Genomic DNA, 22649 nt, shown 5'->3' with positions numbered 1-22649 from the left:
TCAAAAAAAAAAAAAAAAAAAAAATTAAATTAAATAATAAATAAATAAATAAAATAGGATGTTTGCTGTAGGTTGTGAAGTTCTTCTTATTTCCTAGTTTGCTAAGAAGATTAAATAATATAAATAATTATTGAACTTTATTAAAGAGTATTTTCTGACTCTATTGAGATAATCTTAAGACTTTTTAAAATTTAACTAATGTGTTAGTCCATTCTCACACTGCTAATGAAGACATACCCGAGACTGGGTAATTTATAAAGAAAAGGAGGTTTCATGGACTCACGGTTCCACATGGCTGGGGAGGCCTCACAATCATGGCAGAAGGTGAAGGAGGAGCAAAGGTGCATCTTACAAGGTGGCAGAAAAGAGAGCATGTGCAGGGGAGCCCCCATTTATAAACCATCAGATCTTGTGAGACTTACTCACTATCACGAAAAGAGCCTGGAATAACCCATTCTCATGATTCAGTTACCTCCCACCAGGTCCCTCCCACGACACGTGGAGATTGTGGGAGCTACAATGCAAGATGTCATTTGGGTGGGGACACAGCCAAACCATATAAACTAACAATGTGGTACATACATTCTTAGATTCTTCAGCTATTGAACCATCCTTACAATACTCAGATAAACCTCATTTGATTAAGATGCAATTTTTAAAATATCTTCTTAGATTAGGTTCACTAGTATTTTGTTAGGGTTGTTACACGACTGCTCAGAAATGAAATGGAGCTATATATTTTTCTTGTACTACCGTACCCAATTTTGCAATAAAAATTACACATGCATCAAAAAATTAATTTGACAGCTTCCCATTCTATAGAATAATTTATGGAAGATAGAAATTATCTCTTCCGTCAAAGTTTGCTTACCTGTCAAACTGAACCTAGGGGTGATTTTCAGGAGAGGATGGTGTTTAATTTTCATTTAAGCTTTTACATTTTTGTGGTTTTTGTTCAAGTTTTCTACTTTTTTTCTGTGCCTGTTTTCACATTCTCTATTTTTTTCTAGAAATTTTTTTTGTCGAGTTTTTACAATTTATCAGAGCAAGGTTGTTCATGATATTCTCTTTTTCAAAAATCTGTGGCTTCCCATTTATTTATTCTCTCTTTCTCTCTCTTTTTTTTTCTTTTTTGAGACAGTCTCACTCTGTCATCTAGGCTGGAGCACAGTCGTGCGATCTCAGCTCACTGCAACCTCAGCCTCCCAGGTTCAAGTGATACTCCCGTCTCAGCCTCCTGAGTAGCTGGGACTACGGGCACACACCACCATGCTGGACTAATTTTATTGTTTTTAGTAGAGATGAGGTTTCACCATGTTGGCCAGGTTGGTCTGGAACTCCTGACTTCAGGTGATCCGCCCATCTCGGCCTCCCAAAGTGCTGGGATTACAGGCGTGAGCCACCGCGCCTGGCCTGTTCATTCTCTGTATTGTTTATTTGCATTTTCTATTTTTGATTTTTAATTTATCTTGCTGGGCTTTATCTAATTTTCTTCTTGTAAAACCAACTTTTTGTATTGCTAATCTTTTCTATTTTTATTCTCTATCTTGTTGATTTCTGGCATTATTTTTATTATTTCACTCCTTTTTTATTAATATTTGAGCAATAATTTTTACAACTTTCGGACAAAATATTTAACTTGTTTGTTTGCAATCTTTCCTGTTTCCTAGTAAGTATATTTATACATTTTTCTATATATATTGACTTTTCTGGTTTTCAAAATGTTGACCCACAGGATTTTAATATTATTCAGTTATAAATATTTTACTATTTTAAGGATGTTTATCCCTAAATTCAATCTTTATTTAGAGATATAATATTTAGTTTTCAGTCATATGGGACTTTTTAAGTTTTGTTTCTTAATTAAAAATTTATTCCATTAAGGCATTTATTGTGACTTCTTTTTGTCTAAAACATGGTCAATGTTTTTATGGACATTTTTATGACTATTTGAAAATAGTGTTTTCACTAGAGTTGGGGATAGATTTCACACTTAACAGTTGTGTTGTTCAGCTCCTCTGATTAATTTTGACTAATGCATTTCATTTGTTTCCAAATCTGTTTTGGTTTGTTGTAGTTGTTATTATAATTAAGCAATGTATATATACCATAAACAAACAAAATATAACTATCAACATAGTAGTTCTATGAAATTGAAGATAAATCCTGTAGAAACACAAACTAAAGTGATTTGCTTAAAAATATATATGAAATTTAGTGATGAGGTTTTAGTAAGATAATTGTAAAAGTTGGGGAAAAAAGTGTAAAATCTGGAAAGATTCTGCACTTAGATTTCTTATGCATATCCTTAAGGACTTACTTGGCTTTACAGAATACAAAATGATACATCATAAAGAATGCATTCTGGGTGCGGTTTATGCAAGAAAAATGACTCAGAATTCCAGGCAGAGCCAAAGCGTTCGTTAAGATATTGTCTATTTTAATTTATTATAGGTTTCAAATTAAAATAAAATATTTAATGTATTCATGTATTTTTTATGATTCTGTACTTTTGGTTTTTTGATTAACGAACCAAGTAATCATTCTCATTGTTCAGCTAAGAGGGCATGTACTGCATATGTGTGAATATCAGTCCATCTATAGACAAGATTGATGGGATATATTCCAAAATGCTAGAATACTTCTAGCTCTATGAAAGAATTATAAATAGTTATAATATCTTCTTGTAGCTTTTGTCTATTTGACACACTTTTATGGTAAATTTGTATTATTTTTGTGATCAGAGGGGTAATTTGTTTTTCTGGGTTTTTTTTTTTTTTTTTTTTGAGACAGGGTTTTACTCCTGTTGCCTAAGCTGGAGCACAATGGTGCCACCTCAGCTCACTGCAACCTCTGGCTCCTGGGCTCAAGCGATCCTCCCACCTCAGCCTCCTGAGTAGCTGGAACTACAAGCGCTCACAACACCGTACCTAGTCAATTTTTGTATTTTTTGTAGAGATGGGGTTTCTTCAGTCTGCCCGGGCTGGTCTCAAACTCCCAAGCTCAAGTGATCCGCCCTCCTCGGCCTCCCAAAGTGCTGGGATTTCAGGTATGAGCCCTGCTGGGGGGGTAATGTTTTAAACAGAAGAAAAAAAGAAATAGCAATAGAATTAGAAGGAAAAACTGATAGATAAAAGCAGTAACAATGTCCAGCACTTAATAGATTTTTAAAGTACTTTTATTTGATCTTCACCAAAGCCTTTAGTATAGGTCAGTCCTGAAAATCATTCTCTCTCTTTCTTTAACAGATGTAAAAATAAAATCTGAAAAGTTGAGGAACCAGACAAAGGTCCTCAAGCCTTGTTTTAGTTATCGCTTACCCCATAGTAAACCACCTCAAAACTAGTGGCTTCAAACAACAATTGATTATTATTTCTCAGAGCTCTGTGGCTTGACTGGGCTCAGCTGCACAGTTCCCAATTGGGTCTTTCATGAGGTTGCAGTGACGTGTTGGCTGGGGCTGGGTCATCTGAAGGCCCACTGGGCTGGCCTTCAAGATGGTGCCCCCACGAGTCTAGTGTTACCAGGGCAGTCCTAGAGAAAGAGCTGAAAAAGCGTATTATTTTCATAACAGGTCTTTTTCTAGTCTCTTTATCTATAGGTGCTCCTGCTTAAAGAACTCCAGCTGGCCTAGAACGCTGCAGGAACTTCTTAATTTTTTGCCAAATACCAGAGGAAGAAAAGGCCTGCAAGAAGCCGGTGCAAATCAGAACCGACAACCCCTTATTACCTTTAGATAATTAATACATCATGATGAGGCTAGGATCCCCAACCCTAAAAGGAAATTGCCGCCGTTTTCTGTTTGTGTGACATATGAAGGCGCGTGTTTACGACCTGCACCTGTGCCATGGGTTCCTCCCTGCACGTGTTTGCACACCTCCCTGCCCCACATCGAATGCCTTAAAATTCCCGGCTTCCTGCAGCCCAGGCAGAAGGAGCTCTCCTTCTCCATTCCTGGCCACGGAATAAAACCTGCTTGCCTTTTTTTTTTTTTTTTTTTAACAATTGGGTGTTCTTTCTTTGTAACCAATACAAAGTAGGAAAAGAACTCAGTTTCCTGGGACACTCGCAGTTGATACTGGCTGTGTCCTGGGAGCTCGGCTTGGGCCCCGGAGCAGAGTGCTTGCACGAGGTTCCCTCTTGGCGTGGAGGCTGGGTTCTTAAGGATACCACCGAGAGTGAGCCTTCCGAGAGCCATGGGCAAAAGCTGTAGTGAGTCTTCTGCACTGTTCTCCAAACTTCCAGAGCACCCTTTCCACCACATTCGATTGGCCAAGCAGTCACTAAGACCAGCCTGGATTCAAAGGAAGGGGATTGAATCCCTCCTTTTGACAGGGCATGGCAACATCACAACACAGAAGAGCCTGTGGAATGAGATTTTGCTGGGGCCGTCTTTGGACAAGAGAATCTGCCCTAGTAGCATTGCTAAAGATTGCCGGGAATAGGATGATGCTAGTGTTCTTTTTACTGTAAAATACCACCTCTTAATGAGATTTACAGATACAAATTGTATCATAGTGTCTGAAATGATGTAGATCTGGTAATAATGTCATTAAAAATGAAGAGTATGTGAAGGCAGCTGCATTTTCTAGTGTCGCATCAAGACTGTTTTGTTGTTGTTGTTGTTGTTGAGACGGAGTCTTGCTCTGTCGCCCAGGCTGGAGTGCAGTGGCACTATCTCAGCTCACTGTAAGCTCCGCCTCCCGGGGTCCCACCATTCTCCTGCCTCAGTCTCCCGAGTAGCTGGGACTATAGGCGCCCACCACTGCACCCAGCTGATTTTGTTTTGTATTTTTAGTAGAGATGGGGTTTCACCGTGTTAACCAGGATGGTCTCAATCCCCTGACCTCGTGATCCACCCACCTCTGCCTCCCAAAGTGCTGGGATTACAGGCATGAGCCATAGCACCCGGTCAAGACTGGTATTTTAAAAGTTCTAAAGCCAGGCTGGGTGCAGTGGCTCACGCCTGTATCTCATCACTTTGGGAAGCTGAGGTGGGTGGATCACCTGAGGTCAGGAGTTTGAGACCAGCCTGGCCAACATGGTGAAATCCCATCTTTACTAAAAATACAAAAATTAGCTAGGCAGGGTGACACATGCCTGTAATCCCAGCTACTTGGGAGGCTGAGACACGAGAATCACTTGAATCCAGGAGGGAGAGGTTGCAGTGAGCAGAGATCCCGCCACTGAACTCTAGCCTGCATGACAGAACAAAAGTTTGTCTCAAACATAATAATAATAAATTAAATAAATAAATAAAAGTTCTAAAGCCAGTTGGAGTTTAGTAACTGCTTCAAATATGCCTGTTATTTCTTCTCTTCCTGTGGAGGGTGTAGGGGAAAAACAAAAACAAAACAAAACAAAAAAACCCACAAAATATGCCTGTTACTTAACAAGGGCTCAGATGGGATTATTAATTCACAGTTCAATGCTTTTCTTAGAGTGGAAGTTGATATGTTTTGGTTGCTCATTGGTTATTGGATAAAGCTATTTTCCTAGGCATAAAAAGAAGACTTAGTAACTGCTTTCTTTATTAAAATTGTGAATTGCTCAAAGCAGCTTCCTGTCCTCCAGGAAATCTAAAGCAAAGCACTGAGAGATTTTATAGCCTCCTTCCTTTGCCCAGAGACCACAAGAACTATTCTCTTCCCTTCTATCTCTTTTATTTTTCCAGATCGTAATTTCTGTGGAGAGACCCCAGTTCATTGGAAATTTCTGGAAGGCAGGGATGCCAGAGTGTGGCAACATCATTCCAAGGGCTATTACTGGTGCTCAAGAAGTCGTGGGCCTCTGGCCACTGAATACCTTTTACTTTAAAGACACATGGTTTCTAGGCACGGTGGTTCACACCTATAATCTCAGAACTTTGGGAGGCCAAGGCAGGTGGATCACTTGAGCCCAGAGGTATGAGACTAGCCTGGGCATCATGGCAAAACCTTGTCTATACAAAAAGAATTCAAAAATTAGCCAGGTATGGTGGTGGGCACCTTTAGTCCCAGCTACTCAGGAGGCTGAGGCAGGAGGATCAAATGAGCCTGGGAGGTCAAGGCTGCAGTGAGCAAAGCAAGAATCTTTTTATAGATGATACCACTAATAAACATTACTAGTTATTTGTCATATTTGAAATGATGCTCAGTTCATTTTACTCATTACTGTTCATGGCGATTACTGGATACTTGCTTTGCTAATTACTTTTATTGTCATTAGAATTAGAATTTTACTGTGGCTTAGATTCAAACCACCCTTGACAAATAGTTGGGAGACTGCCCTTCCCCCAGCAATGGGTTTGCCAGAGCTGCAATCATGGTGTCCTCAGCTGGCCTGCCAAGGGCAGCCTCTGTCCTTCCCTCTGACCAGCTCTGTCCTTCTGCACGTGATGAATCCATGGAAAGCTCAGAGAGGTGTAGGAATGAGCAGGAAGTGTCAGGAAGCAGGGTGGCCCTAACTGCTAGGAAATGGGGCTTAACAGGAGGAAGCGGCTGGCTTGAGCAGGTTTCCTTTTTGGTGGAGGAGGGAGGGAAGGATAAGAAACTGAGATCACAGCAGGAGCTGTGGGGAGCCAGCCAGAGGGGTCCTAGAGGGAAGGCAGAGACTGTTGGTGGGAAATGATGATGCTACAGACTGGGCTTCCTGGGGCTCCAGGAGTGCAGCTATGCCTCCAGCACTGTCCTAGCAGTGTGGGGAGCTCAGAGTCAAGCCCAGGCTGCAGTTTGGGGGCTTCTTTCAGCAGCTGCTCTCTCTCACTAATGTCCCTGTGGTCTGCAACTGCTTTTCCTGGTTTGCTTTGATTGATTTTTTTTTAGCGTGTTCCTTCCCTGGTTCTTGTATACCTGTGTTTGGTCTCTTTTCCCTCTTGTACCTCCTTCCTTTCTCATCTCTCAAAACAACTGCCATCAAAGATGCCTTTCTGTTGACATTTTTCTGGATGCAGTATATACCCATAGATCAAAAAAGATTGCAGCTCTTTTGAAAAAAGCAAGCATGTTTCTTGCTTAAATAGCCCAGTGCCTGGACACCCATAACAATTTCTCTAGAAGTAGATTGCAAATGACTAAATTGATTAGTTCCTATAAGCAGCTTAGCCCTGTGGTGCATAATGTTACTGGGATCTCATTGCTTTAGGGGGTTGACTTTGTAATTCGTAACTTGTTCTTTGCTGCAGGCTTTCCTGCTGGAATACAAATGAGGCCATATTGACATTTATGTCCAGACTCAAAGGCCCCCACCCACTCTTCTGAAATGGATCCAAACTTTCTGAATACTTTTTTGCTCAGGCATTCCCAAATAAGCCTAGAGGTGCTTGTACACGTTCACAAATCAGTCCAGCATCTGAGCTGCCCCACAGGTGCCTGCTCCCCTCACTGGTAGAAGAGACCATCCCCTTTGTATCTAGACTGTGAGGATTCCCCAAGAGAAGGAGGATACGGACTCAGGAGTATCCCACAGAAAAGCTACCTGGACGCCATATGTAGCATCTTACAACTCATCCTTGGATAAGCCCCTTCCGATTCACCCTTGGACAAGCCCCTTCCAATTCACACTTGGGTGAGACTCTTCCAATTCACCTTTGGACAGGCCCCTTCCAGTTCACCCTTGGACAAGCCTCCTTTCAATTAACACTTGGATGAGCCTCTTTCAATTCACACTTGGACAAGCTCCTTCCAATTCACCCTGGGACAAGGTCATTCTAATCCACCCCTGGACAAGCCCCTTCCAATTCACACTTGGGTGAGCCTCTTCCAATTCACCCTTGGACAAGCCCCTTCCAATTCACACTTGGACACACCTTCTTCCAATTCACACTTGGGTGAGCTCTTTCAATTCGTCCTTGGACAAACCCCTTCCAGTTCACTCATGGGGAGCCTCTTCCAATTCACTCTTGGATAAACCTCTTCCAATTCACCCTTGGACAGGCCTCCTCCAATTCACTCTTGAAGATATTCTTTCAGTTTACGCTTGGGCAGGCCTCTTTCACCAGACACAAATGACACCAGGATTGCTGCATCCAAACAGTGTTCCTTATCACCACTCAGCTGACCCAGAGCCAGCCTTTAGATGGTGGCGTGAACCTTCAGTGCTCATGGTTCCAGTCTCCCCCAGTTCTTGAGGTGGATTTCCTCTCAGAATTCCAGGGTCCTTCCTTTCAATTTATAAAGAAAAGGAGGTTTAATGGACTCACAGTTCCACATGACTGGGGAGGCCTCACAATCATGGCAGAAGGTGAAGGAGGAGCGAAGGCATGTCTTACACGGTGGCAGACAAGAGAGCGTATGCAGGGGAACTGCCTTTTATAAACCATCAGATCTTGTGAGACTTACTATCACAAGAACAGCATGGGAAAAATCCACCCTCATGATTCAATTACCTCCCACCAGGTCCCTCCCACAACATGTGGAGATTATAGGAGCTACAATGCAAGATGTCATTTGGGTGGGGGCACAGCCAAACCATATAAACTAACAATGTGGTACATATATTCTTAGATTCTTCAGCTGTTGAACCATCCTCACAATACTCAGATAAACCTCATTTGATTAAGATGTAATTTTTAAAACATCTTCTTAGATTAGGTTCACTAGTATTTTGTTAGGGTTGTTACATGACTGTTCAGAAATGAAATGGAACTATGTATATTTTTCTTGTACTACCGTACCCAATTTTGCAATAAAAATTACACATGCATCAAAAAATTAATTTGACAGCCTCCCATTTTCTAGAATAATTTATGGAAGATAGAAATTATCTCTTCCTTCAAAGTTTGGTTACCAGTCAAACTGAACCTAGGGGTTATTTTCAGGAGAGGATGGTCTTTAATTTTCATTTAAGCTTTTACATTTTTGTGGTTTTGTTCAAGTTTTCTTTTTTTTTTTCCGTGCCTACTTTCACATTCTCTATTTTTTTCTAGAAATTTATTTTGTCCAGCTTTTACAATTTATCAGAGCATAGTTGTTCATGATATTCTCTTTTTAAAAAATCTATAGCTTCCCATCTATTCTCTCTCTCTTTTTTTTTCTTTTTTGAGACAGTCTCACTCTGTCGCCCAGGATGGAGTGCAGTGGTGCGATCTCAGCTCACTGCAACCTCAGCCTCCCAGGTTCAAGTGATACTCCTGTCTCAGCCTCCTGAGTAGCTGGGACTATGGGCACACATCACCATGCTGGGCTAATTTTTTTAAAATTTTAATGGAGATGGGATTTCACCATATTGGCCAGGTTGGTCTGGAACTCCTGATTTCAGGTAATCCACCAGTCTTGGCCTCCCAAAATGCTGGAATTACAGGCATGAGCCACCGCACCTGGGCTATTCTTTCTCTGTATTGTTTATTTGCATTTTCTATCTTTGATTTTTAATTTATCTTGCTAGGCTTTATCTAATTTTCTTTTTATGAAACCAACTTTTTGTATTGTTAATCTTTTCTCTTTTTTTTCTCTGTTTTGTTGATTTCTGGCATTGTTTTTATTATTTCCCTCCTTCAGTGCTCACGGTTCCAGTCTCCCCCATTTCTTGAGGTGGATTTTCTCTCAGGATTCCAGGGTCCTTCCTTTCAATTCATCACATTAGAGATACTCCAACCCCTCAGGCATAGTTTCATATTTCTGAGCCTGAGGTAAAGGGAGATAGGGTCTTTGTCCCCTTTCTTTCTGAGGGTAATCTATCCCTCTTAATATAAAAATAACCGGAGCAACCCTGCAGCATCTGAGTCCCAAAACCGGATTGTGGAGGGAGACACAGGGTCGGACTCCACAAGGCAGTAGGCGAGCACCGCACCTCGAGTCCATCTGCTTTGTTGCTTGAGGGTATGGATGATGTGTGGGATGGAGGCCCAGAGCTGTTCATCCCTGCAACCAGTGTTCACACACCCACCAGGGGACGAAAGGGCTCTAACCCCAAACATCATGAGTGGTTTCCATGCTACTTTCCAGTAGGAGAAATGACATTCCTGGGGACAGAAGAAGATGGCGCTGTCACCTGGTGTGCCCAGAATGTCTGACCTCCTGAGCAGTTTATGTTCAACACCTCTTTCTCTATAAGATAGGATTATTTTTATGGCAATTATAAAATGAAACAAATAATAATAGTGGCCAGAAAAGAAACATTACCAGTGAAAATTTTTCTTTTATTGAATTTCATAAATATAATCATACCAGTAAAAAAAAATGAATAAAAATAAAGCAAACATCATAATACAAAAAAGGAAATAAGTCCTGCTTTCTTTCCCAAGAGTCTAAAAATCTACATCTTGGTTTCAACTTTGATGCCTTAGTAACAGTTTGGTGTAATATTTTGTGCAAATAATTGTCCAGTAACCGATAAGTGGATGTTAATCAAACTAAATCGTCTACAGAAGATACAGTTTAGGCAACTACTAAATCATTCCATTTTTTGTAAATTTTCTTGATTTACTTTTGTTTTAAAACAATTGACAATAACTACAGAATGCACTTCATTTTCAAGGTATTATTTAAATTCAACCAGTAGTGGACATGTGAAGTAAACCAAATGAAAATATTACACCTCCAAAGTGGCACTGTCTTACTGCTCTAAATTATAAACAAAAGTTAAAACTCCAAGTGGGCACACAACATGAGAGAGGGGGTTTTGTTGTTGTTGTTGTTGTTGTTGTCGTTGTTTTTAAACACAGGGCCTTGCTCTGTCACTCAGGCTGAAGTGCAATGGCATGATCTTAGCTCAGTGCAGCCTCAAACTCCTGGACTCAAGTAAGCCTTCCACTTCAGCCTCCTGAATAACTAGGATTACAGATGTATGCTACCACAGCTGGCTAATTTTTAGAAATTTTTGTTGTAGAGATTGGGGTCTCACCATATTGCCAAGGCTGGTCACGAACTCCTGGTCTCAAGCAATCCTCCCATCTTGACCTCCCAAAGTGCTGGAATTGCAGGCATGAGCCACCAGCGTTCTGGTTCTTGGTCTTTGCTTCTCCATGCTGCCGCAACTGGTTGCAAATACCCTGTTAGAGGGGTAATGCGTAGACTGGAGTGGGAGATCCAAACTGCACCCCACAGCCTTATCAAAGCCCATCCACATAACTGGGAGTTCTCTGAATCACCTTCCATGCAGAATACAGTGTTTAGTAAAGTGAGTGGTAACAAAGGTGCTCTGCTAAAGCTTACGTGTATATTATTAAAACAGTGACCACAGCAGTTATTTTTGACTGAGACCAAAATAAATAAATAAATAAATAAATAATTTTAAAAAAGATTCTTTTTAACGTGGGAGTATTTTTATTTTTGACATTGTTTAGAATTGCTGGCATATGGTGATAATAAAAAGCAGTTGGATTTTAGTTGGTTTTGTTTTTCTTGTTCAACATACTTCAGAAAATGCCCACACCCCTACTATCATCTGCACCTGGGCAGACCCACCCACTGCCTTGAGAATGTGGCTGCCTGCTTTGTAGAAACAAATAAATAGACAAATAAACAACATGAGCCCTGCCTGCAGGATCTGGTTATGGAGAAGCGTTCCTTCTTTGTGTCCTGCCTCAAGGAGGCCTGTTTTTGTTTTGTTTTGTTTTGTTTTTTCTAAATATTGAGGTCTGAAAATCTCTGAACCTTCCAGGGATAATGCCACAGGCCATTGGCCCCAAAATGGTTGCTGTGGCTCCTGAAATCAACTTAGACATTCCTGTGACAGGTCATCAGAACGGGCTTCGGGGTGGTTAGCTTGTGAGCTTTCTGCAGAGTTGCTGAAAGGCCTCATGTGACTAAACTGAACTATTCACCCCTCTCTGTCTCCCCAGGCCAGGTATCCACAGCTCCCAGGAGCCCAGCTCTCATCCACACCTCCACTGTCTTTCCAACACCCTGAAATCGTACATGAAAATCAGCCTAAATACAAGTAATCATTAATGGCATATTGAATTTCTTTGGGACTGAAGTTAACTATAAACTGGATTACACTGTTCTAATTTGGGAGATAGAAATAAACACTCAAGATGGAGCTTTCTTTAGCGAATCAAAGTTATTATGTTTCAAAAATGGCCCTAGAGTCCTATGGTAAACAGAATAATAGTCCCCACCCATAAAGACATCCACATCCTAATCACCAGAACTTGTGAATACGGTACAGCACCAAGCTGGATTTGGGGGGAAAAGTCCAGCACCAGTAGCTGAGACTCATCAGCAACGGGCAGGGTTGAGGCGGCCCCCAGAGCAGGGAGCCTAGACCCCGGAAACAACTACATCCCGAGGGCCTCAACTGTGATCGGTGTCGCCAGGGGCTCTGGGTCCTTCTGGAGTCACAGTACAGTGGGTGAGCTGGGTGGAAGGGTCTCTCATCTAAGCCACCATCTCATCACTGACTCCACTGACTCCACTGACCAGTGTCCGGACAGTGGAATCTTCTCATCCCCTGGCAGTCTGCAGAGTCCCCAGTGGTGGGGACGGAGAGGAAACTTGATCTACATGAAGTGTGAGTCCATGGTCAGTTCAGAGACTCTTTTGCCTTTCCAGGCTTAATATTTTATATTAAGAGATGGACTTGTGTCTGCTGCTCATTGCCGCTGTCACAAACTACCACAAACCTAATGGCTTACAACAATGGAAACTTATCTCACCATGCTGAGGTCAGAAGCCTGACATGGGTCTTACAGGCTAGAATCAAGGTGTCGGCAGAGCTGCGTTCCTTCCCAGGACTCAAGGGACAATTCGTTCTTGCCTTTTCTGGCATGTAGAGGCCACCTGCATTCTTTGGCTCATGGTCCCCTTCTCCATTTCAAAGTGTGTCCTCGCATTGCTCTCTCTGACTCTGACCTGCCTCTCTCTTATAAAAACCCTGTGATGGGCCTGGTGCAGTGGCTCATGCCTATAATCCCAGCACTTTGGGAGGCCAAGGAGGGAAGATCACGAGGTCAGGAGATCGAGACCATCCTGGTCAATGTGGTGAAACCTCGTTTCTACTAAAATATAAAAAATTAATCGGGCGTGGTGATGCACGCCTGTAGTCCCAGGTACTCGGGAGGCTGAGGCAGGAGAATCACTTTACCTGGGGAGGCGGAGGTTGCAGTGAGCCTAGGTTATACCACTGCACTCCAGCCTGGGTGACAGAGCAAGACTCTGTCTCAAAAAAATAAAAAATAAAAAATAAAACCCTGTGATAACACTGGGCTCACTCACCTATTCCAGGGTCACCTCCTCTTCTCGAGATCCTTAGCTGAATTACATCTGCAAAGTGCAAAATGTAAAGTCAGATGTTCAGAGATTAGATGTCAGGGATTAGGATGTGAACATTTTGGGGCTGGGCATGGTTATTCTGCCTGTCGCTGGACTCTCTTGCCATTTTTGAAAAATACTTTTAAAATATTAGATTTGGTCAGTTCATTTTTCTGTCTTCTAAATTAGAACAATTTTTTTCCAGTTTATGTTTAGCTTAAGTCCCAAAGAAATTCAAAATGAAACTAATAATTGCTGGTTATTAGCCTAGTTTATAATTTGGGACTTGGCTATACTTTTCATCAAACTAAAAGACGGTGGTGAATTAGTTAATAATTTTTACTTAAAGTGTGTGTAGGTCTTTAAAAAATGATTTGAGGCTGTTTTCAAACTTAAAATAGAATGAATAAAATTAAAACCCAAATGACTCAAAGAGACAAGCAGATTTTACCAGGCACCTCGTCTACAGACTGGGAACATCACCTCAAGGCGGTTTGGTTGGTTGTTGCAGTTTTGGTTCAAAGATGAACCCATTATGCTTCCTGGTCATGTTGTCTGACAAACAAAAATACACACGGGGTTGGAAAGAAAACGGATGCCCAGACATGAGTTGTGGTAGGCGTCTATATGTGGAGGCCGGGGTTGGGGGAAGTATCTGTATGTGGAGGCCTGGGTTGGGGGAGGTGTCTCTATGTGAAGGCCTGAGTTAGGGGAGGTGTCTATGTGGAGGCCTGAGTTGGGGGAAATATCTGTGTGTACAGGCCTGGGTTGGGGGAGGTATCTGTATGTGAGGGCGCCAAGACCCAGGTTCCCTGCTAATGTGCTGTCAGCCTCCCATCCTGAGCCTGCCTACATGAGGCCAGGCCTATCGGCAGATATGCCAACCTTGTCTTGTCTCATCCTCCTCCCCGCTGCTCCCAACTCTAACCCCTTCTCCTCCTCTCAACTCCCTCCTGAAGCCTGTCTCAGGTCCCTCTTAGAAACACAGTCTCCCTCGACCCCTCTGAACCCACTCTTTTCTAATGTGACAAACCAGCGTGCCACGTGATCCTGCCCCCCTCACTGGGACTGAACCTCCTAAACAGCTCCAGCACCTGCCCCACTCTCTCTATTATAGACTTTTGTTCTTCCAGAGTTCCTGCCTGGGGTTAGAGATGGGGTGCGAGAGATCAGCCTGCTCCTGGCTAACTGCACATTCCAGATTCCTCCCCTTTGAGACCCATGCTGCCAGCCACCAACCAGCACCCATGGGCAGCTCACACTGAAGCACGGAGTGGGAGCCTCACGCTGCAGGTCCTACCCTTCTGCTTCCCTCTGCCCATGCTGCTTGGTCCCAGCCTTGGCCCAGGCCTTGGCCCCAACCCTGTTGCTGCTCCCCGTCCTGCCAGCCCAGGTCCTCACCCTTTGCTTGATTGCGGAGATTCACGGCCCCACAGCATCCCTGTCTTCGGTTGCCCAGCAGCTCACATCACATCTCCCACACTGATGCTGAGTGGGGCTGCAGGAACTCAGCCCAGCATCACAGACCCCCGGTCCCGAACTCCAGATGTGGCTCAGGCCTCTTGGCAGCTTACACACCAGTGTCCACCCCTCCCCAGGTAGCTCCCACTGTTCCAGACCTCCCCTTCTCTCCCCATGCACAAATCCCACATCCCCTTCTCAGCTCTCCCTGAAGACCCCGATCCAACTTCACAGAGCAAACCAAGATGACAGAGGATCCTCTCCTTCCATCCTAAGAGGGCTTTGCATCTGGCCGAAAAGTTCAGTCTTGTCCCCTTCACAATTAAGAGTCACCCAGGGCATTGTCCATTGCCGAGAGTGGATAGAGAGGCCTGGGGATGCTGGAACGGGCAGAACCTTCTGACATCTTACACACAGGAGACTTTGAGAGGTCTCCAGGCCTGGAAATTACTCTCAGCAGCAGAAAGCCAGGGGGAATTAATTAACACTAGGATCAGGAGGAACTGGACGAAGAGCCTAAGTCACCTTTTATATGTTTTTTTTTGTTTGTTTTTCATTTAGTTGTTGTATTCTCAACACTTCACACGCCCAGAGATTGAAAGGGAGAATTGTTCTGCAAAGCTCATTCGAGATGGTGGTCCTCTTCACCACCATTTCCTACTTCCCAGGGCCAGTTGCCTTCACCATGGCTGCAGATTCTCTTGGTATCTACCTGCAAGTCTGAGATCACACCGCACCTCCGGATGTAGCTATCCTGGTCCTTATCTAGCGACATCCCGCAGTGCCTTAGGACATGGCTCTGTTTTACCCCTTTGACTCCACAACGCACGTGAGCCCTGTCCTGCCCTCCACCTCCCAATTAGGTGATGTGGTAACTTTAGGGAACTCAATAGTCAGTGCTTACAGTAATCTAAACTTGTAAATGCAGTGCCCAGCTGTGATGGTTAGTTTTACATGTCCATGTGGCTAGGCACTAGTGCCCAGCTATTAATTCAGATGCCAACCTGGGGGTTGCTGTGAAGGTGTTTTGTACAAACGGCTAATGTCTACAATCATTGACTTTAATCAAAGGAGAGGACCCTCAGCCATGTGAGTGGGCCCCATCCAATCAGTTGAAAGGTCTTAAGTAGAAAACTGAGGCTTCCTTGAGGATGAAGAAATTCTGCCTCCACATGTCAGTGTCAGCTCTTGGCTGAGAGTTTCCAGCCTGCCAGCTGACCTACAGATTTTGGACTTGTTAACCCCACAATTACATCAGCCCATTCCTTGAAATAAATCTTTTTATGTTATGCATACATGCATACCTATGTATGTGTATGTATGTGTGTGTGTGTGTGTGTGTGTGTGTGTGGCTAACATGTCCCACAGGTTTGGTTTCCCTGGAGAACCCTGATTAATATATCAGTGAAGCCTGGAGTATACAAGCTTTCTACATCCTCCTGATTTTCTAGGAGTTAATGATGGTCTTGGTTTTTATTTGCCTAGTTTCCAATGTAATTAACAGTGATTTATCCCCAGATGTCCCACCTAGTGCTCTCTACACTTAAGTCTCTTTCTGGGGTGCTATGGAAGCCTCTCAGCCTTGCAGGAAGGTCTGGACCTTGCAGGGTTGGCCTCCCAGGACCCTGGAGGATTTGCTGGGTCTCACTGCCTTGTGGGACCACCCTCCCCACTCGTGGATTCTGTGCCCTCTCTTGCCTGCTTTATTCCCTCAATTCAGTGGAGCACATCTTCATTGGTGTTCAGAGGCAATTGGAAATGTGTTTCTCTCTCTTCAGACTGAGGACTATAGAATTCTGGGCTGGAAATCACCTTTCCTCAGAGTCTCGAAGACACTGTTCTATTGTCCCAGCTCTTACCAAGTCCAAAATGCATTCTAGATCCTTTGTCCGAAGCTATCCCCACCCTTTCTGAAAGCTGGAAGGTGTTATTTTTGTCCACAGTGTTGGGAAATTTCAAGGCAAAGCGTCCTTGGAAGACTATTTGCATCTGCTGTGCTGTGCGCTGGCTGGTCCCTGCCCTGTGGGAACCCACGTACTTCAGTTCTGGACTTCCCTCTTGCCTTCCTTTGTCTTATCTTCTTCTTTTGTTTCTTTATTCTTGTTTTTTTTTAATTGACACATAATAATTACACATATGTATGGGGTACATGTGATATTTTGATACATGCCTACAATGTGTAATAATCAAATCAAGTTAGCTGGAATATCCATTGCCTCAAACATTTATCCTTTCTTTGTGCTGGGAGCTTTTCAGATCCTCTTTTCTAGCTACTTTGAAACATATAATAAGATATTGTTAACTATCGTCACCCTCCTGTACTATGGAGTGCTGGAACTTATTGCTTCTCTCTAACTGCATTTTCATACCCATTTACCACATTCACCAACCTCTTTTCTGGAACTCCCATTATTTGGATGTTAGTCCTGAAATGGTTTTAGAATTCTCTTTTCTCTCCTGACTTCCATCTCTTTCCTTTCTTCTTTGATCTGGAAAATCGCTTAAACTTTAGTTTCAAAATGTTTATCAAGTGTTACATATCTATCATTTTCTTTTTCTTCTTCTTCTTTTAAATTTCAGAAGCCTTGTTATTCCCTTACATTACTTTTAAAAAGCATTATATTTTTGCTCTTTAGTCCTTGCTGGGATTTTGATAGCTTTTTGTTTTTTGTGTTTTAAGTTTTTGTCTCCTTGTACATTCTAAAAAGCCGGTGGGCAGCTCCATGTGGGAAGATCGGTCTTGATAAAAGTGCGCTTGCTAACGCCTGTAATCCTGGCAATTTGGGAGGCTGAGGTGGGTGGATCACTTGATGTCAGGAGTTCGAGGCCAGCCTGGCCAACATGGTGAAGCGCCGTTTCTACTAAAACTATAAAAATTAGCCAGGCATGGTGGCAGGCACCTGTAATCCCAGCTACTCGGGAGGCTGAGGCAGGACAATTGCTTGAACCCAGGAGGTGGAGATTGCAGTGAGCCCAGATCACACCACTGCACTCCAGCCTGGGTGACAAGAGTAAGACTCCATCTCAAAAACAAAAACAAAAACAAACAAAAAAAAGAGGTGCATTTGCTCTAGGTGATCTGTATGAACTGTTTAATTTGGGGAATTGCTTTCTTATGTTGCTTCAGATTCCTAGACTCCAGTAAATTCATTCTTAGAAGCTCAAAGGCTGAGGTTCTGGGAGCCCCCTGGCAGAAGCAGTTTGGATGTCTTTTTTTTCCCCTGGGTGCCTTCAGAACAGTGTTTCTGGCCCAGAGGTGCTGTTTCCCCCACACCAGAGCCTGTCTGTTTTCCCCTCCGGGGGTTCCTCCAGTCTCTGCCAGGATGGAGGTGAGGTCATCTGGTTGATGGGCAGGGTAAGGAGATCTGGGAGTCTCTGTACTTTTAATCTACTTTCAACTGTTCCTCCAGTGTTTAGCCCACCCTCACCCTCTTCCAGAGTGCTGGATGCCACCAACCCCTGAGCTTCCTGGCTCTCTAGGGTTCAAATTCAGCTGCTAAGTTAGGATTCCCTGTTCTTTTTTGGGATAGTTCAGTTGCAATTGGTCCTGCCACTCGTTGGCTTGCAAATCTTTTTTGCTATCATCTTGTCTTCTATTTGTCCTTGGAAATGTATGACTAAAGAATAAAACAAATGACACAGGTGAAAACCTTTGCTGTATTTTAGTGGGGTCTCAGGAGGAAATGGGGAGAATGTGTGTGTGCAGTGCTTTGTCTTTCACAGGCAGCTTCCCTCACCTGCCCTCTGTGCATTCAGCAGCCACCATTTCTGAAGCTTGCACCTGGAGGGTGGCTTTCATAAGGACAGTCTTCCTGGCAGGGGAGATCTCCAGATTGGGAGTCATTCCGGATATGAGGAACTCTCATTCCACTTTTGGATGCTAACAGCTGGTGACTAGGAGTAAGGGCTGCTTCATGTGGTAAGTAATGATCCTGAGGTTCTGAATTGGGGCTGGTAGAGAGCCCCTCTCTGCTCCTGGAAGTGTTTGGGTCTCCTGCAATCTTTACGGCTAATATCCAATGCTTTTGTTGCACTCTTCACTAAGAATGTGCCTCTCCAGGAGTCTAATGGGCTCAGTCTCATCCCTCAAAGTGAGGTTCTTCATATTAATGAAAATTGATCCCTTTCTGACTTCACGATGCTAGACGCTGTGAGCATTCAAAGCACAGCAGATTAAACTCTACGTGGCTGTGCTCAGGGGTGATCTGGGCATAGGCTGGCTGGCTCCATCCCTGCTTCCTGGTCCAGCCTGGGAGTGATGTCGTTCCCCCAGGGCACTTGTCTCTGCCCCTGGTGTTGCATCTACACTGAGCCTGAAGCATTCCATTCAGAGAGGGCAAAGGTGGCTCATGAGATGATCTTGTCTGGCCTCGGCTTGACTTCGTTGTAATGGATGGAACTACAGCTCCAAGGAGACACGTTGTTTCTTGGAAAACCATTTGTTTTTTTTCAAATCATGGACCTGACTGATCTAGGAGAGTTTAATTTCACTGACTGGCTGGCTGATGCTACCTACAACTTGGCTTTTAGTGTTTTCTGTGGTCATCTATGTAGGTAAAGAGAGATGTAAAGAATGAAGGCTGAAGGACATGAATTTCCTAATTTTTATTTTAAAAGCTATATAGAAAAAAAGCTCGGTTATGGAAGTATAATTTACATAGAATAAAATTCACCAATTTTAAAAATTATTTTTACAGTTGTATTCAATGAATATTAATTTGCTTATAGAAAACATAGAATTTCTAGCAATTAAACAATATTATAGTAAGAATAGATGTATGAAATCACAGATAACCTTGCTAAACAAAGATCTTCTCTTGTAGATCCAAAGTCATGAGTAGGCCTAAACTGGCAGTACCTATTGTTCATTTACGGTAGGAGGATTTCCCATTTTATAAACAAACATGTTATTTATGGGAGGAGGTTCAGGGCTTCAGAATGTCTTCAGTGTATATTTCCTGATACCCAAGGGGCGGAATTCCCCTTCTGTCCATCAAGTAGCAGCTACTTGCAGCTGCAGGGCATTTTGCAGAGGCTCCTCCAGAGTTAAATACACAAAAATGTAATTCCCTGGTAACCAAATATGGCCCCTGTGTTAGCCCATTCTCACGCTGCTGTGAAGACATACCTGAGACTGTGTAATTTATAAAGGAAAGAGGTTTAGTTGACTCACAGTTCCACATGGGTGGGGAGGCCTCAGGAAACTTACAGTCATGGCAGAAGGGGAAGAAAACATGTCCTTCTTCACATGGCAGCAGCAAGGAGAAGTGCCGAGCAAAGGTGGAAAAAGCCCCTTATAAAACCATCAAATCTTGTGAGAACTCACTCGCTATCATGAGAATAGCATAAGGGTAAACACCCCCATGATTTAATCACCTCCCACCGGGTCCCTCCCATAACATGTGAGAATTATGGGAACTACAATTCAAAATGAGATTGGGTGGGGACACAGTCAAACCAGATCACCCTCACACCCCAATCTTGTCAAACTATAATTTACTTACTGTTATGTATATATATGTGTGTGTGTGTATATATATATATGAGAGATATATATAAGATATATATATATACCTCTTATCTCTTTACTATCTCCCCTCCCCTTCTTTTCAGTTGCTGTTCTCTAGAATCCTACACAAGCTTCTACCCAAATACTACCATTTCAAGGGCCAGCAAAGTCCTTCATTAAAGGACAAAGTCTTCCCTTGCTTTTCTACTCCACAGACATCTAGGCTCTGACCTTCTTTAGCCATTATCAAGTATCTGTCTCTAATCTTGTGATTGCCCAATACTGCTGATTAGCTTTTCACAAGTTTTGATATCTTCCAATTAGATGATAGGCTACTTAAAGGCAGGTGCAGTGGCTCATGTCTTTAATTCTAGCACTTTGGGAGGCCGAGGTGGACAAATAGCTTGAGTCCAGAAGTTTGAGACAAGCCTGGGTAACAAGGCAAAACCCTATCTCTATAAAAATCAAACAACAACAACAACAACAAAATTAGCCGGGTATGGTGGTGTACGCCTGTAGACCCAGCTACTTAGGGGGCTGAGGTGGGAGGATTGCTTGGGCCCAGGAAGTGGGGGCTGCAGTGAGCTGAGATCTCGCCACTGCATTCTAACCTGGGCAACAGGGAAAAACCCTGTCTCAAAAAAGTAAAAAAAAAAAATGTATTCCATTTTTCCTATTTTCCTCCTGCACCTACATAGTAGATGCTCTAAATGTCCTGGTTTTGAAAAGCAACATAGTCAATCCCCTTATGACTCAACATATACATTTTAGTGTTCTCTAAAGATTTTTCTAGAACCAATGTGTTATTTATATAAACATGAATATTCTGCTAGCCCAATAAATCTTCTGGGTGTTTTGTATCAGAACTCATGAGCTGACTGTGTCCCAGCCACAGGACTGCAGATGTTCATCCTGTGGGATTTTGACTTCAATGTTATAAACAAAATTTGGATTATTCTTCTTCTGATTTTTCTCAAAAAGTTCATCCATGATGCTCTTCCTTTTGGCAAGCTCCTTGTTATCCGGTAAGTTCAGGTCTTTTTCAGGATCAATGGTTGTTTCCGGTCGAATTTATCCCATCGTTTCTGCCAAACTCTGCCCCGACAAGTAACCTCATAAAAAACTGGAAAGCTTCTCTAGATGCCTCAAGAATCCTTGTTATGGGTAACTCTCATGTCGTGGGTTATTCTTTAACTGTTCAGCCACTTGGGTGCAACCTGAAAGCTTTGAAAACTTTTGAACTGGCAGAATGTGTGAGCGAATTCTCCCCTTGATCTCATTCTCGTAGATGAAGACACTAGCTGGAGGCTAGAATCAGATCCCACACTTCCTGGCAGTGCACCTCATTCCCACACACACTTCAGAGGATATCGGAGGAAATCTGATGAAAATGCATAAGTTGCATAATGACTTCCTGCCTTGGAAAACTACAGAAAGGGCATCTTCTTCTGCAGGCCAACATCTATACCACCAGGAAGGGATTGCTCCCACCCAACAGCAATGCAAAGAGAAGCACCTAAGTCAACTTTGAGGCTGGGCAGAGCCTGGTACTGCAGGAAGAGGCAATGGCCACAGTCCTACTGATGTGGCCGGGTGAACTCCCTGGAAGTAGAGGTGGGGCCGGCACAGGGCATCATATGCTGGCTTCCATGATGGCATGTGGGGGTTCAGAGTCCTGAAGGGCACTGGTTGAGCTGTTTCCACAGCAACACCCAGGGCTCACCAAAATTCACCCATTCTAAGTGTACAGCTCAATGAGTTTTGTGACAGTATACAGTATACAGTCACGCAACCACCACTTTCTATATTCAAGAAATAGAACGTGTCCATTCTCGGAAAAAGCCCCCTGTGCCTCTTAGCGGTCCTCCTTTCCCCTCTGCCCCCAGGCAGCCACCGCTCTGCTTTCTGTCTCTATAGCTTTGCCTCCCCTGGAGAAGTGAAATCACACAATTAGATACTCTTTCACTTAGCAAAGTGCTGCGGTGTGTCAGAAGTGTGTTTCTTTTCACCTTTGGGTAATATTCCATTACATGGTTATACCATTATTTGTTTTTCTGCTCCTCAGTTGATAGACATTTGTGTGGTTTCCCATCTCCAGCTATCCTGAAGGAAGCTGCTACAAACATTTTGCATACGATTCCCTGTGTGTTCATTTCCTTTCATTTCTCTTGGATAAATACCTAGGAATAGGCTTGCTGGGTCATGTGTCAGTGCATGTTAAACTTTATAAGCAAATGCATAACTGTAAAAGTTACATAGAGGACACATGGCTATGCACATTTGAATCAAATCAAATAAAAATTTAAAGTCACTTCCTCAGTTGCAGTTGTCACAGGTCAGGTGCTACTCACTAGCCACATGCAAATATATGTGGGAGAGCACAGCATGGAATATTTCCATCATCCTGGAAACTTCCATTAGACAGCACTGGTACACAATTTAATACACTGGGTTTCAGAACAGAAATATTTGTAATGATTTGGGCAAAGGATATTTCAAAAAGCCAT

At 43.1% G+C, this 22649-nt stretch overlaps 1 pseudogene; it reads right to left on the bottom strand.

Annotated features, from left to right (window-relative positions):
• Positions 1–21009: 21009 nt before the first annotated feature.
• LOC105502925 lies at positions 21010–21489 on the bottom strand (annotated as a pseudogene).
• Positions 21490–22649: the final 1160 nt, after the last annotated feature.

This window comes from Colobus angolensis, unplaced genomic scaffold (genome assembly GCF_000951035.1).
Source record: "Colobus angolensis palliatus isolate OR3802 unplaced genomic scaffold, Cang.pa_1.0 Scaffold82, whole genome shotgun sequence".
Classification (NCBI taxonomy): domain Eukaryota; kingdom Metazoa; phylum Chordata; class Mammalia; order Primates; family Cercopithecidae; genus Colobus; species Colobus angolensis.
Note: the sequence above shows the minus strand (reverse complement) of the source record. Positions and strands in the feature narration are given on the sequence as shown.